This window comes from Ipomoea nil, unplaced genomic scaffold (genome assembly GCF_001879475.1).
Source record: "Ipomoea nil cultivar Tokyo-kokei standard unplaced genomic scaffold, Asagao_1.1 scaffold0905, whole genome shotgun sequence".
NCBI classification, from domain to species: Eukaryota; Viridiplantae; Streptophyta; class Magnoliopsida; order Solanales; family Convolvulaceae; genus Ipomoea; species Ipomoea nil.
In genome coordinates this window covers 10,538-26,755 of record NW_017617333.1, presented here as the reverse complement: position 1 = coordinate 26,755, position 16,218 = coordinate 10,538, and the positions used below count along the sequence as shown (strand labels likewise).

Genomic DNA, 16,218 nt, shown 5'->3' with positions numbered 1-16,218 from the left:
GCTCCACCATGAAGGAGTGTCCTTCCCATAATAATGAGTCTTAGTTCCAATGAAAACGTAAAGAACACAGAGCCAACTGCAATTGCATGAGTATAAATTCACTAAGTGCAGTGCGAAAGCCCCTTTCTAAGCCAATTTCCATCATCATAGGAAGGGCCATTAAAAACCCAATTTGAACAAAGGATTGAGAAGCAAGAGCAACTTGAAGAGACTTATTGTCACGAATTGCTGGCTGGGTAATAAGTCCTTCTTCAAGTCCACTGAGACAAGATAAAGGCGTCCGTAAAGGAAGACATAAACAATAAGGACAGTAATCTGCAAAGAAATGGCAAAGGTTGAGATAAATATAACACAAAAATGACACATAAATAGAGAACTGTACCAACATACCAATGTGCTAAAGTAGAACCCAATAGTAGTGAAGTAACACGATAGCATTCGGAAAAAGTCAAGTCGGTGCCAAGTCTTTATAAATCATGACTCACTGTTTGCTCTCCATTACCATTGGCTATCTTGGCTTCAAATAGAGAAATTTGATTAAGACCCACATCCCTCCCTTTACCAACTTGAATATATTCATGGTGAGTTACATTGCCCTCACGAAGTGTAGAATTGAAACCTACAAAAGTAATGAAAACAATAAAAATGGCATCATAAATGAAGCAAAAACATAAACAATAGCTATCTAGTATAACTTACCAGCAAATATGTCCTCACTTAGATTGATAAATTTAGAAGCTTTGCTGACTCCACCCTTGTTAAGTGGAATAATCTATCAAAAACATCAGGATGGCCATAATGGAATCGAACCCTGTAAACGTTTAAGAAGTAGTTGTTACAATGTTCTTCACAAAAAGTGGCAGCAAAAAGAGGAAACTTAGAGTTTGGTCAAGGTTTGGATTTAGAAAATAACAGTAGTACTTGTTATTATAGTAGATTACCCACATTGCATGTTTGTGCCTGAATGGCATCTTTATGGTGCATTATAAGTTTATAACACATCACACATGTAATTAATTGAACAATTACCTTTAAGGGACTTCGACAAGCAATAGTCATTCCTAACTTAAAAGTTTTTCAAAGATTCAGCTGGTGATTGACCGCTAAGAATAAGGGAATATAGCAGAAAATAATGAAATTATTTATGTATTACTCCTATAAACCCATTTTAGTTGGTGGCCAGGAGTAGTCAATTTCCACTTATTCCTGTTTGTGTGAAAACAGTCACTTGCAGAATTAAATTTGGATTGTATAACTTAGAGCCTAACCCTATATATTTACTGCCTACATAGAACTGCTCTAGTGTTTATGTTGTTAACGTAATTATAGCAGCCTGATCCTATAACTAACTCCCCAAGAACTATAATAGGCTTGACCATTTATTTCAATAGCAGAATTCACATTATAGACACAGCAGTATGCCAGTATATAAGATACACAACTTTTCACAGCAAAAAGAAAAAAGTTTAGTAACACACTTACACTAAATTTCGGTGGATAGAAAAACACACTTTTCAACCCATTAATTATGGCAAAGTGCTCATCCAAACCATCCTGTGGAAGACATCTCTGTGAAAGAGGAAGAAATTGGGAAATTATGCTTCCATAGGTATTATCACTCAAGCAGAGACAATGGAAAGGAAAAAAAAAAAATCACAGTTTAAAACCTAATTGAGCCATTGAGGAAATCCAACAACATGGAGTTAGTTCCTGTATGTTCTCATCTGGTAGGAATTTTTCACTATTCAAAATAAATTGAGAAATTGACAAAGCTAGCAAAAAAAAAAAAAAAAAAAAAAAAAAAAAACAATTATTCTAGAGAAAAAAAATTACCACTGCCCTTTCATCTGACTGACTTCAAGTTGAACCTGCCTCTGCATCTCTCCCCCTACGCCGCAGAAGCGAGAAGAAGGCCGCAGATCTCCCCCTACGCTGCAAGAAGACCTCCTACGCCGACCGTCGCTGTCATCGCCGGCCTCTCACCTTCCGTTGTAGCCTCTCATCCTCCGTCGCAGATCTCTCGTCCTACGCCGCAGAAGACTTCCTACGCCGGACAGTCGCTGTCATCGCCGCCCTCTTACCATCCGTCGCAACGCCGCCACCAAGTCGTCGTCGAGAGAAGAGAAGGCGTGAGGCCGTGAGCTGAGAGAAATAAACGAGAGTGGAGCGATACGGAGAGAGGAAAAATAAGGAAAAAAAAAGTGAGTTGACATAGCCATTGTTTCTCTTAGAAATGGTTGCGGATTATAAAGTATTTATTTTTTATTTTTGTTAATACATAGAAAATACAATGGGCAACCATTACAGCTAAAATGGTAGCGGATTATTGATCACTTATTTACAAAATTGTCACCGCAATTTTTGAGCTAAGATTAGGCAACCATTCTTCAACAATGGTGGCCTATGGTCAATCTTCTATGTCTAGTTTTGTACTAGTGATCGTAAAATAATATTTATATATACACACACGAAGTATATAAAATATTATTCGATATATTATATCCGAAATATATATATATATATATATATATATATATATATATACACACACAAATATATATATAAATCAGACCACCATGATTATATGCATGAGTATCTACGGAGAAGATATACGCATATCAACCAAATGGGAATTTATAATACACAGATTATAATTCCAACCAAACTATAACGTAAAAGGAGGATTTTGCTTAGAAGCATAATCCAAAACCGAAAGAAGGAAAGATTGGCTCGTGTTTGGGTAAGGGTTTTTAGCGTGAGTCAAGAGACCACTCTTTCCTTAAAACCTTATTTGCCACCTCCACGAGTGCTAGGAGCGCCGTGGCTTAGGTTTCCCAGGATAAAACGCGCTACGGTTCGACGTTTGAGCACCCAAACGAACGAACCCGGCGAACTAGAGCAACAGCCTTGAACACAGTTCGGCTTAAGAAAGGAGTAGAAGCAGAGTTTTGAGGAGAGAAAACACTTCCTGTGTTGTGTGTTTTTGTCACTATGTGCTTGTCTAAATCTGCTCCCTCTACCCCCTCTTATATAGGGATCAAAGAATGAATAGCATTCATCATGGCATTTAAATTGGTTTTAAAACCAATTTTGTAACTCTTGAAACAACATGGCATTATCCAAGATTTAAATTCAGATATTGAACATTGGAATTAATAGAGGATTTAATTCCGTAACGGTTGAATTTAATCTCACAACGATCTAAAAGCAGAAGGCAAAAAGCCAGTTGCTGGTTCGGCCCCCAAGGCCGAACCCATGTTGTCCCATGTTTCGGCCATAGCCGAAACTTCAATTTCGGCCACACCTGAAACTCCAGTTTCATACGAAACCAAAGTGTTACACGAAAGAAGTGAAACAAAAGAAGTGAAACAAAGTTTCATTTCGTGGGCTAGTGAAACCACCACGAATTTGAAACAAATGTTTCATTTTTTTCATTTCGTGTGGCCCCACAAAATTGTGAAACATTTCACTTCGTGCACCACGAAATATGAAACAAATGTTTATTTTTTTCATTTCGTGTGGCCCCCACGAAATTGTGAAACCATTTCACTTCGTGCACCACGAAATATGAAACAAATGTTTCATTTCGTGGTGGCCACACGAAAGAGTTGGAAAATGATGTTGAGACTCCGCACACGAGATTAGGCTTGACCCAAGCCTTTTCGATCTCATTCTGGGATTTGATTTGTACCCCCTTCCGCGCGCGAGAGAAAGTCTCTATACTATACAATTCAATATGCTTAAAAAGAGCTCTTGTATAAATAGTGGGACAAATCCTCTTCCCAAACCAATGTGGGACAAAAGCTCACTTTTTCCCTTCATTTTCCAACTCAAATGGGTCTACTTTGAGAATCAATATCTCATTCACCCATTATCCGTTTTTGTGCGTACAATATCTCAATCTCTTCGTCTCACTACGAAGAACCCGAATCCACTTTGACCCGACCCAAATCGGAAGTGGACCCCACTGATAATTGTACCACAAAATAGCCACTTAAAATGCCATTTTAATGTTATTTTTCCAACAATCCCCCACATGAATGAAAAATTGATTTTCGGGGTATTTTGAAATTGGAAACAACTGTGTTCAAACGGTCGATCCCTGCATAGGATAGGTAGGGAGTCACTATACCCTTTGAACCTTCCCTTGTGAAGAAATGTTTACTCTACTAGCTGTTCGGTAGAACGCGATGTCTTTGAACCGACTGCCGTTTGTGTAGACGATGACATATCTCACACAGGAACCTTCCAACCATGCTCTGTTCTCATGAGTGTGGCCCATTTTGGTCGTGGGTCACCGTTCCTGGTTCTGCGAGAGTTTCTAAAGAATTGTGCCCAACAATTCTCCTTTGAAGCGACCCTCACTTCTCTCTTACATAGGTGATTCTTTCTCGAGTATCCCGCATACTCAAGAATCATTAAAGCATCAACATGCTAGCCTCGTGCGGGAGTCACTGTTTCTAACGAGGAGTGGTAGGGAGTCCGAGACCCCCACAGTGACACGCTCCGTTCCATAATTTAGTTGTCCCATTGAACCTAGGTGCCAGCTAGGTTGGGTATTCACTATAGAACTTTTAGTCCAAGGGCTTTAGACCCATTCCTCGTTCCAATTTCTCAACAACCATTTGCTTACCCTCGGGTTAGCGAGTTAGCGGCCGCTACGTTATCTTTTGACATCACGTAGTCAATAGAGATAACCCCCGTTGTGAGAAATTGTTTAATGGTATTATATCTACGACTTATAAGTCTAGACTTACCATTCCACATTTAACTCTGTACTTGACCAATTTTGTCTTGACTATCGCAATGCACACAAATTGGAAGTATGAGTTCACCACTAGGACCATTCTCGAAATAATGGCTTAGCCATTCGGCCTACTCGCTCGCGACACGAGTGTAAGGCTCTCAGCTTTGATCCCGTCGGATCTTAGCTATCACAAAATCATTTCGAGAATTTCCGTTCAACCGACTGCACTGGCCTATGTAAAGACGTAGCTTTTGATGGACTTAGCGTCCTTTGATATCCGTGCTATACTTTCCAAGTACGGCTAGATATCCCACGTTGTGCAGTCCAAAGTCATAAGCATACATAAGTATCTCATAACTTCCACTATTGCCTTCTAGTGCGTAACACTAGGGTTACTCGTATGTCTACCGAGTTCGTTAACCGCAAAGGCAATGTCCGACCTAGTACAACCCATTGGATACAATTAAACTACCAATAATCTGAATGTATTCTCCATGAGAAGTACAATACTCGTGATTATTGGCTAGTTGTACGTTAGTATCTAACAGTGTCCAAGCCACTTGATTAACATCCTTTGCAAGGATTTAATCAACACAATGAAATTGGCTTAACACGAGACCATACGGTCTTCTCACAATTTTAATCTCAAAGATTAAATCTGCCAAACTCACACCTCTCATGTCAAATCTCGAATTTAACATGTTCCTGGTAGAATTGATCATTTGATCGTTACTACCCACGTTGAGTTTATCGTGTATAAACAAACAGTGATTTCACCGTCTATCGTATATGTTACGTAGACCCACTTGTCACTTTTATTTATACTAAACTCGTTGGTCATCATTGCACGATCAAAACCTCACATGCCACACTAAGGCAATTGTTTCGAACAATACAATGATCTCACCAATTACACACTTTCTTTTCACATCGTGGAATCACAAACCCTCAGGTCGTTCCATGTATACTAAGAAAGCGACACATCCATTTTGATGAACTTCCAAGTCTCGCTAAACGGCTTTGGCAAGTATCATTCTAATGGAGCCAATTCTCATCACAAGAGAATATATATTGAAGTAGCTGTGGCACTCGCGTTGCATGTAATCTACAATTACAAGCCTGACCATTTTACTTCAATATAACCAACCGGTTTTGTCTTCCGGTTAGTGATCCACTTAGGATCCAAAGGTTTTACAACTCGGAGGAAGAACAACCAGTTCCAAGTGTGATTCTTTAAGATAGAATCTACTTCACTCTCGATAGCCTCTCTCGGGTTGGTCCACCTGTAGAAGTCACCACTTCTACATATGTGAGAGGCTCATTTTCTAACAACCATGTCAGAAAATCCAATTTCTTTTCTAGTAAACAAGTTAGATTGTGCGCATCACACTCTAACATGTACGTCAGAAAATATGGACCAAAGGATTTTTCAATCCTAGCTCTCTTGCTACGTCTAGCTTTGAGCTCGGGTTCTCTTTCATACCCTTCAACCATAGCTACGCCGAAAGTTCCTTTCAACGTGCTAGGTCCTTTATTGATCCTTCACAAAAATACATCTTCCAAGAACGATGAATTTCTTGAATCAATCTTTCGTGTTCGTATGTACATCCAAACTCTTGGACTCGTGTACTAAGAACCAATACACAACTTTGGCAAGACACCCCCACATTTCAGGCATTAGTAGGAAACTTCCTACGTACCCACAATTCGTAAGAATTTCATGCGGGTAACCTTATTTAAAAGGTACTCACTTGTCCAAAGAATTGTCTCGCCTCACATACTTTGAGGTAGACCCGAACATATCAACGTCTTGATATTTATGTTCGGCAAAAACGTTCGATTGAGGTGAATACCGTACCGTACTCTCGAGTACAATACCATCGCTTGCGCCGAAATCACCAATAGGTGTTTCACGTTCACCACATCGATCGTTCATAACCACATTAATCCACGATTAATTTGGTTTTTCCCTTTTTATTCTTTAAAGAATAAACATGTGTTACACGCTAACACATCTCGTAGGTGCTAACAGATTAGCCCTCACGAATCCATTCGGTTTTGACCGAAAGGCCACAAACCCGAATCAGTGCTTCCGAAATTGAAGCACGAATCAGTGCTTAGTAATGAAGCACGAAACATGCTATACCAAGCACGAATCATTGCTTCTAAATTGACGCATCGATTCCAAAGCAATCTCTATTGCTTTAAATTATAAACTCACAACAACCTTTCGTTGCTTAATTTATAATTACAGTGCTACCTGACACTAGGATTATTAGTTAAATACACAATTAACCAAACTTCCTTTCGTGTTAATCACATAACACTTTTCCTAATGCTAAATTTAATTAGCCTCTTGCATAATGCTAATTTAACATTTTTGGACGTCCAGTGCTATTAAGCACCACAATTAGCATTTCAACAATACTAAGTTTAATTAGCATTTCTCATTAAGCTCAAGCTTAATTTGACGTCCCAACAATTTGTCTCAAATCACATTTCATACTAGTATAATTTGGAATTTTGATCAAGTTAATTTTAACACAATTAACACTATCAATTCAACCAAAATTCTGACTAGTTGAATCAAACTCAAATAATCGTTCTTAGAATATTATTTAAAATATTCAACACTTGAGCTGTTACGCTCACGATTATATATTTATTCCAATTTTTGACAAATTGATTCTTGAAATCCGTATCGTTCTACATGAACCTGAACCGAAGTTCGTTGCGGGATTTCAACATGTAACACGCCTGTTACATTTCATTCCGGCCGTTACGCCATTTTAGCATTTTCCACATAATGCTCCATGATGCATTACGCACCCATATTGAATCTTTTATATATTAAAAATATCACACAAGATTATTTTTAAAATATACAAAGTTCAACACCCACAAATGGAACAATTCATTTTATTCAACAATAAAATGTATCACAAGGATACTACAATATTTATTCAAAATAAATAAATAGGAAAATACATTGGAAACTAATTTCCATTATTCCTATTTCGTAGTAATCCTTCAACCCGTGTGCCTTGTTCCATTTTCCAAACATCCACTCCACGAAGGGTGGTCTATAGCGCACATCGGGGGTACCTCGGTTGTGACCTCACTCGTCCAACCATCCACATGTCTTAAACATAGCGAAGTTATCCTCAACCTTTTCACTAGGATGACGGTTCGCTTCGTAGTGGCATTTCTCCTTCTTTTCGTAATTTTCTTGAAATCTAAGCTTTCGCTTGACTTTCCTTCGATTACGGTTGAAGTCATTTGTAACACTACCATAGTCCTCAGACCATGTAGTCATTACACCATCATAGGATCCTTCATGGCCTTTAGCCGATCCACTAGACAACACAATAGGTACCAAATGTGTGTCACCAGCAACAGGTCTACCGGTTCATGAACCAAAGTTCTCCGGAGCACCATCGTGTGTCTTTGCAACTCCCATGGAAACAACATTTCCAACATTGCTGTCGTCAACCGGCATCACGGAATGTGCAACATCGTTTCCTTTCCGACCATTTGAATGTGCACATCCTGCAACATTCACGGATCCAATACTCTTGGAATTCACCGATTTGTTCATTATCAAAATAACTAAGGTTTTAAGATTGTTGGTGATAATGAACCAAAAATCGATTTAATATCGTAAAATAATATTTATATATACACACACGAAGTATATAAAATATTATTCGATATATTATATCCGAAATATATATATATATACACACAAATATATATATATATATATATATATATATATATATATATATATATATATATATATATATATAAATCAGACCACCATGGTTATATGCATGAGTATCTACGGAGAAGATATACGCATATCAACCAAATGGAATTTATAATACACAGATTATAATTCCAACCAAACTATAACGTAAAAGGAGGATTTTTGCTTAGAAGCATAATCCAAAACCGAAAGAATGAAAGATTGGCTCGTGTTTGGGTAAGGGTTTTTAGCGTGAGTCAAGAGACCACTCTTTCCTTAAAACCTTATTTGCCACCTCCCACAAGTGCTAGGAGCGCCGTGGCCTAGGTTTCCCAGGATAAAACGCGCTACGGTTCGACGTTTGAGCACCCAAACGAACGAACCCGGCGAACTAGAGCAACAGCCTTGAACACAGTTCGGCTTAAGAAAGGAGTAGAAGCAGAGTTTTGAGGAGAGAAAACACTTCCTGTGTTGTGTGTTTTTGTCACTATGTGCTTGTCTAAAATCTGCTCCCTCTACCCCTTCTTATATAGGGATCAAAGAATGAATAGCATTCATCATGGCATTTAAATTGGTTTTAAAACCAATTTTGTAACTCTTGAAACAACATGGCCATTATCCAAGATTTAAATTCAGATATTGAACATTGGAATTAATAGAGGATTTAATTCCGTAACAGTTGAATTTAATCTCACAACGGTCTAAAAGCAGAAGGCAAAAAGCCAGTTGCTGGTTCGGCCCCCAAGGCCGAACCCATGTTGTCCCATGTTTCGGCCATAGCCGAAACTTCAGTTTCGGCCATAGCTGAAACTCCAGTTTCATACGAAACCAAAGTGGCACACGAAAGAAGTGAAACAAAAGAAGTGAAACAAAGTTTCATTTCGTGGGCTAGTGAAACCACCACGAATTTGAAACAAATGTTTCATTTTTTTCATTTGAAACAAATGTTTCATTTCGTAGTGGCCACACGAAAGAGTTGGAAAATGATGTTGAGACTCCGCACACGAGATTAGGCTTGATCCAAGCCTTTTCGATCTCATTTTGGGATTTGATTTGCACCCCCCTTCCCGCGCGTGAGAGAAAGTCTCTATACTATACAATTCAATAAGCTTAAAAAGAGCTCTTGTATAAATAGTGGGACAAATCCTCTTCCCAAACCAATGTGGGACAAAAGCTCACTTTTTCCCTTCATTTTCCAACTCAAATGGGTCTACTTTGAGAATCAATATCTCATTCACCCATTATCCGTTTTGTGCGTACAATATCTCAATCTCTTCGTCTCACTACGAAGAACCCGAATCCACTTTGACCCGACCCAAATCAGAAGTGGACCCCACTGATAATTGTACCACAAAATAGCCACTTAAAATGCCATTTTAATGCTATTTTTCCAACAATCCCCCACATGAATGAAAAATTGATTTTCGGGGTATTTTGAAATTGGAAACAACTGTGTTCAAACGGTCGATCCCTGCATAGGATAGGTAGGGAGTCACTATACCCTTTGAACCTTCCCTTGTGAAGAAATGTTTACTCTACTGGCTGTTCAGATAATGCTATTTTTCCAACATGAATGAGGTTGGGGGTTCGATCGTCACCTATGTGAATGGAGCAAACCACTTAGGGGGTGTTTGGTTCACGGAATATTAGATTACCTTAGGGAATGTTAGATTGCTGGGAATGTTAGATAGATTCATGTGTTTGGTTTTAAAACTAAGATATGTAAATAAGAAAACGATAATAAGATAAATTGATTAAAAAATACAAAGCCCAACATTAATAATAAGACAAGGGAATGCGAGATTACCTAAGAAATTGGAGGGTATCTCACATTCCCTCCCAATAGCTAAAAACAGGTTATCTGACATTCCTTGGAAAAGTTACATAACCTGAACCAAACATGGGAATCTTATATTACCAAGCAAATATAACATTGGTTATCTTATATAACTTGAACCAAACATGGGAATCTTATATTACCAAGCAAATATAACATTGGTTATCTTATATAACCTGAACCAAACGCATTAGTGTGCTGACCGTTGAGATGGAAGATTAATCTTCTGGTTGTCGACGGGAGGATACCTTTGGGCAACAAAAAAAAAAATAGTGCCTACTTTAATTTTTCTTTTTTACTTTTTCTTTCTAGGCAAGTCAAATATCTTCCATCGGATTTAGATCTAAAGGTAGATGATTTACCTATTATTTTTCATCCCTCTTTTTATTTTGGTCCTTTTTTTTAGTTTGCTATTTCATCGTGTTCGGTTTTTTTTTTTTTTTTTTTTTTTTTTTTTTTTAAGTTTAGATTGAATTTGTTGGAAAAAATAGCACTATAAGAGGCTATTTTGTGGTCTAATTATTAGTGAGACCGGTCCACTTCTGATTTAGGTCGGGTCAAAGTGGATTCTGATTCTTCGTAAACTCGTAGTGAGACGAAGAGATTGATATATTATACGCTCAAAACGGATAATTGGTGAATGAGAAATTAATTCTCAAAATAGACCCTTTTAAGTTGTAAAAATGAAGGGAAAAAGTAGCTTTTGTCCTATATTGAGTTGGCAAGTGGGTTTGCAGAACAATTTATACAAGAGTCTTTTTAAGGCTTACTAAATTGTATAGCATAGAGGCTCTCTCTTGTGCGCAGGTGAGATACAAATCAAATCCAAAATGATCCTGAAAAAGCTTGACTCGTGTACGCCGGCACCTGCGGGCACGAATGTCGTCCAGAAATTGGCTGGGCTAAGTTATGTTAGATTTCCGTATAATTTATGGATTCGGCCGAGGCCGAATCATGGCAATGGGCAACACGAGCCAACCTTCGGTTCGGACGAATCATGAAACAACACGAGCCATCATGGATTTGGCCTCCCGATTTCCGTATAATTTATGGATTCGGCCGAGGCCGAATCATGGCAATGGGCAGCACGAGCCAACCTTCGGTTCAGACGAATCATGAAACAGCACGAGCCATCATGGATTCGGCCTTGGGAGGCCGAATCATGGCAATGGGCAGCACGAGCCAACCTTTGGTCCGGCCTACCAGAATGGTTCACGCTTGATGTTATCACATATGTGCTTGTTTTAATAATTATTTTGAATCATCTCTGTAATTAAGTTCATTAAGTTTGCTTATTTAATACATGTTTTCCTTGCTATTATCATTTAATTATGGTTCACACTTGTTTTGAATGTTTTACGGTGTTTGTTAGTGTTTTTGAACCATTGTAGGTCAAAGTTATGAGTAAGGGAAGTCCTAGGACAAAATTGGAGTCAAAAGTGAACAAAAGACCGAAGAGTTGTAATTCCCGTTGAATTCGGCGACAGCTTAGTATTTTGATCATATCTCATGCTAGGAATGTCTGATTCAGGTGATTCTTGCGCCATTGGAAAGAATACTCGAAGGGCTACAACCTATGACTCAGCAGAAAACTCGACGCGTCGAGCCCCAGGCTCGACGTGTCGAAAATTTCCAGTGACATTTCATCTCGCACAGATTGGCGACAGTTTAGTATTTTGATCTTATCTCATGCTAGGAATGTCCGATTGAGGTGATTCTTGCGTCATTGGAAAGAAGACTCGAAGGGCTACAACTCTTATGCAGACATCAAAGTCTAGATAATAATAGAAAATGGTCAAAATAAGCTTGCAAACCGTACTTATTGCACTGGGCGCGATTTTAGAAACTTCCTAATTTAAAGTGGCATTCTCCAAAGCTAAAGAAAGGATAGTAATTTCCTAATCATATGATGGCAGAAATATCAAATGATTAAAGACGGCAATTTCTTATTTATTAAATAGGAATATTCCTAATTTCTCAAGGGTTGATCCCAACTTTGTACCTATTATAAAATCCCACATTCCTCAACCCTAAGAAGAATGAGTTTTAGTTTAGAGTAAATAATTAGAATAGACAATTGTATAGTCCAGAATTCAGAATTCAGAGATTCTTGGAGACAAGAAGGAGAGAAATCAAGAGCCACAAGTTGTCTTGGAAAGCAAGAAGAAGACTAGGGAGATTTGGGAAAATCGTCTGGTTAATTCTTGTACTCTTTTGATGATTTGTAATTCTTTATTTATATTTGCTATGTATAATTTAGTCATGCTTGGCTAAATTCTTTAGAGATTCTTGGGTAAAAGTGTTTATGAACCTATGTGCCTGAGCTCTCAGTTTCTTTAATATATTATTATTTGGGTTTAATACTTGTGTTGCAATCGTGATAATATTGTTTGATGCTTGTAATTAATGGCCATAGTTACTAGCTTCATAGCCATGTTTGTGTCACCAATGGGAGTTGGGGCATAAATTAGGGCACACACGATTGCACCTAATGGTTGGTCCTTGGGAAAGGGGAACTTATTAGGGGAAGTTTATTCTAGATTATTACTCATCGGGAGATGGTAGTAATTAGGAATAATTGAATGCTGATCTTTGATCTTATTGGGTGTTTAAGCCATGGGAGTGGAAATTCACTAGGAATAGAGATTACGGGAGTAATTCGATTCCACTTTGCATTCCCACACAAATCTTAATTCCAAACTAAATATTGCAAACGATAATTGGCACTAGGTGATTAAATACTTGAATTCCATGAATCTCAACTTCTCTCTAATTGTTTTCAAAATCCTGAACCTCTGTTTTATTTTATTTATTTTATGCCAATCAATCATCTAAGTAATTGTTAGGATTAGCTCTAATGAATAAGTTAGTAACTAGTGCTTGATACAACCACTTCCCTGTGGATCGATAACTCGTACTCCGAGAATTATTTGTTTGCAAATATACTACGCATCAACGCTTCGTCTCCTATTGTGACCGTTGGGTTTTAATTCAGCTGTTACGGAGTTAATTTTAAATTAGAGAAAATTACGCTTTTGGTCCTATGACTATAGGAGGAGTGATAATTTTAGTTCGTGACTTTTAAAACTAACAAATTTAGTCCTTTAAGTGTGCTTTTTTTCACAGATTTAGTCCTTCTGGCCAATTTGCCGGTAGATTTTGGCCGGAAAAATACATTCATTTGTTTATTAATTTTTTTGGGGGGTAAAATGGTCACTTCTATTTGAGAAAAAAGGGGATAAACGGTGGCTTATTTTTCACACCTTAATTATCATCACCGTCACGATGAGGCCGCCGGCCACGGACGCTCCTAGCTGCGACACAAACACCAACAAATGAAATTACCAACAAATACGTCGCTATGACCTCCGCAACCTCCTGCAAATAAAAAAAAAAAAAACCTTAATTACATCGACAAAAGAACATTCATTCTAGCTACCTGCAACATCAACAAATTAAACCTTGTTGAGAGAATGCGGCGGGTAGCATTGCCGTTGAAACAACCGCCCAAGGCGGCTCTGTGATTTCGGGTTTTCAACGGAGACACATTTTACCCCCCTTTTTCTCAAACAGATGTGATTTCGGCTCATTTTATTGTCATATTAGGAAGCTTCCGAACTCAGAAGAAGATTCAAATACATGCAAGTTTCAGGCTTTCACCTACGACATTCACCAAACTACAGTAGCTTCAGAACTCTGAATATTCAGGCTTTCGGATTCAATTCCAGTTTTCCATCGTCTTCGTTGCCGGATTTCCCTCTGCGAGTAGCCGTATAATTCTCTGAAGCAGCTTTGTGACGGCGGGATCAGCGGCCATTAGCGCCACCGACGCGCACAGAGTGTCGCAGCGGGATCGACGGCGTTTATCCCTTTTTTTCTCAAACAGAAGTGACCATTTTACCCCCCAAAAGAATTAATAAACAAATGAATGTATTTTTCCGGCCAAAATCTACCGGCAAATTGGCCGGAAGGACTAAATGTGTGAAAAAAAGCACACTTAAAGGACTAAATTTGTTAATTTTAAAAGTCACGAACTGAAATTACCACTCCCCCTATAGTCATAGGACCAAAAGTGTAATTTTCTCTTTTAAATTAATTCTGATTTTTAAATTTTGAATTAAAACTCAAGTTATGACTGATGTTACACGAGTTACAAGGTCAGTTAAGTGCCATATTAAAAGCTATTCAAATCCTCAACTCCTATATAAAGAGTGGTAGAGCAGAACTTTTTGTACAACAACAAAAATCTATTTTTCTCTCTAAAAAATTCCGTTTTTACTCATTTCTAAGCCCACTGTGTTCTTGTCATTGCTCTTGTTCGCAGAGTTCATTGTTTGGGTGCTCAAACACTGAACCGTAGTACGTTTTATCCTGGGAAACCTAAGCTACAACGCTCCTAGCATTTTTGGAAGGTAGCAAATAAGATTTTTAGTAAAGAGTGTTTCGCTTGACTCGTGCTAACCACCTACACCAACCCGAACCATATCCCTTTATTCTTTCCTTCCTAAAATCTCCATATAATAATAATCCTTTTTCATTGGAGTATTATTGAGTTTTACCAACCGATTTTCCCTATAGAATTTTTAGTTTTTATTAAATAATTTTCAATAAATACTTTTTAAAACTTACATATAAAATACAATTTAAGTTACAACTTAATTAGCCAATATTTATATAATGAAATTTTTATGTTAGTCTTGATGAATTGTTACAATTTTCTCGATTTAAAATATGATTTAACTTTTTATATTGAGCTTTAGTCTTTTTTTCTTGATTTAAGGGGGTGTATTCAATAATGACTTTCATAGAGTTTTAAAGACTTTTATAAACTTTAAAAGTTTGGAGGTATTCAATTCAAACTTTTAGAGAGTCTTTAAAAGTCAGACGGTATTCAATCAAGATTTTTAAAGAGTGTTTAAAAGTCGTGTGTTATTCGATTAAGACTTTTAAAGAGTCTTTAAAAGTCATGTGGTATTCAAAAAGTTATGAACTTTTGTAGACTTTTTAATTTTAGGACTTTTGTAGATTTTTCCTTCTCAAATATAAATAGTTGAAATCCAACCATCAACCCCAAGATTTCAAAATTTTCTTTCTAATAACTTTGAATATTTTCTCTCTATATTTAAACTCTATTTTTTCCCTATTTAAACTTTATAAACCTATCTAAATTCAATAAAATTATTTTTTCTTCATTATCCTATATTTTTCTCATACCAAAACGCTACCAATTTCTCTCTCTCTCTCTCTCTCTCTCCTACAGTTTACCATCTTCATCTAAAAATTCGAAATAATATTATTTTTACTTCATTATTGCTTGTTTATATTGATTTTTATTTTTTTATGAATTTTTTATCCCTAATTTTCTCTAATTCTCCCTAAATACATGAACAAAGCAAATTTTTTATTGTCAACTTTTAGTATATGTTTTATAATATTCATATAAATACTTATATATTTTGATTTTTATTCTTTTTATGTTTATATTCGTAATATATATATATATATATATATATATATATATATATATATATATATATATATATATATATATATATATATATATATATATATACTTGTAATTATATTTTAAAATACTTTATTTGATCAATTCTTTTATTATAAATTTTATTGTTTAATATTGTTATGAATTTTTAATGAAATAATTTTTTTTTTGTTGATGTTTATTAATCATATATATAAGTAATTAGCATATAAGTTTCAGCATACTATGCATAAAAATAATAATGTTGAGAATATTGATGCGGGTGAAAAATTATATAATAAGAATTTTATGATATATTATAAATGTTTTGTAAGAAAATTATAAATGATAAGAATCAAAATCTTTGAAAGTTTGTAATGATGCATTCAATTTAGAATTTCAAT

General features: G+C 36.7%; 1 long non-coding RNA gene across 1 annotated transcript; it reads right to left on the bottom strand.

Annotated features, from left to right (window-relative positions):
• Window positions 1-757: 757 nt before the first annotated feature.
• On the bottom strand, window positions 758-1,953 carry LOC109179448. Its single transcript, XR_002053903.1, has 3 exons — window positions 1,834-1,953; window positions 1,483-1,569; window positions 758-811 (listed from the first exon to the last, which is right to left on the bottom strand). It is a non-coding gene; the product is annotated as an uncharacterized LOC109179448 (long non-coding RNA).
• Between the last annotated feature and the right edge of the window lie 14,265 nt (window positions 1,954-16,218).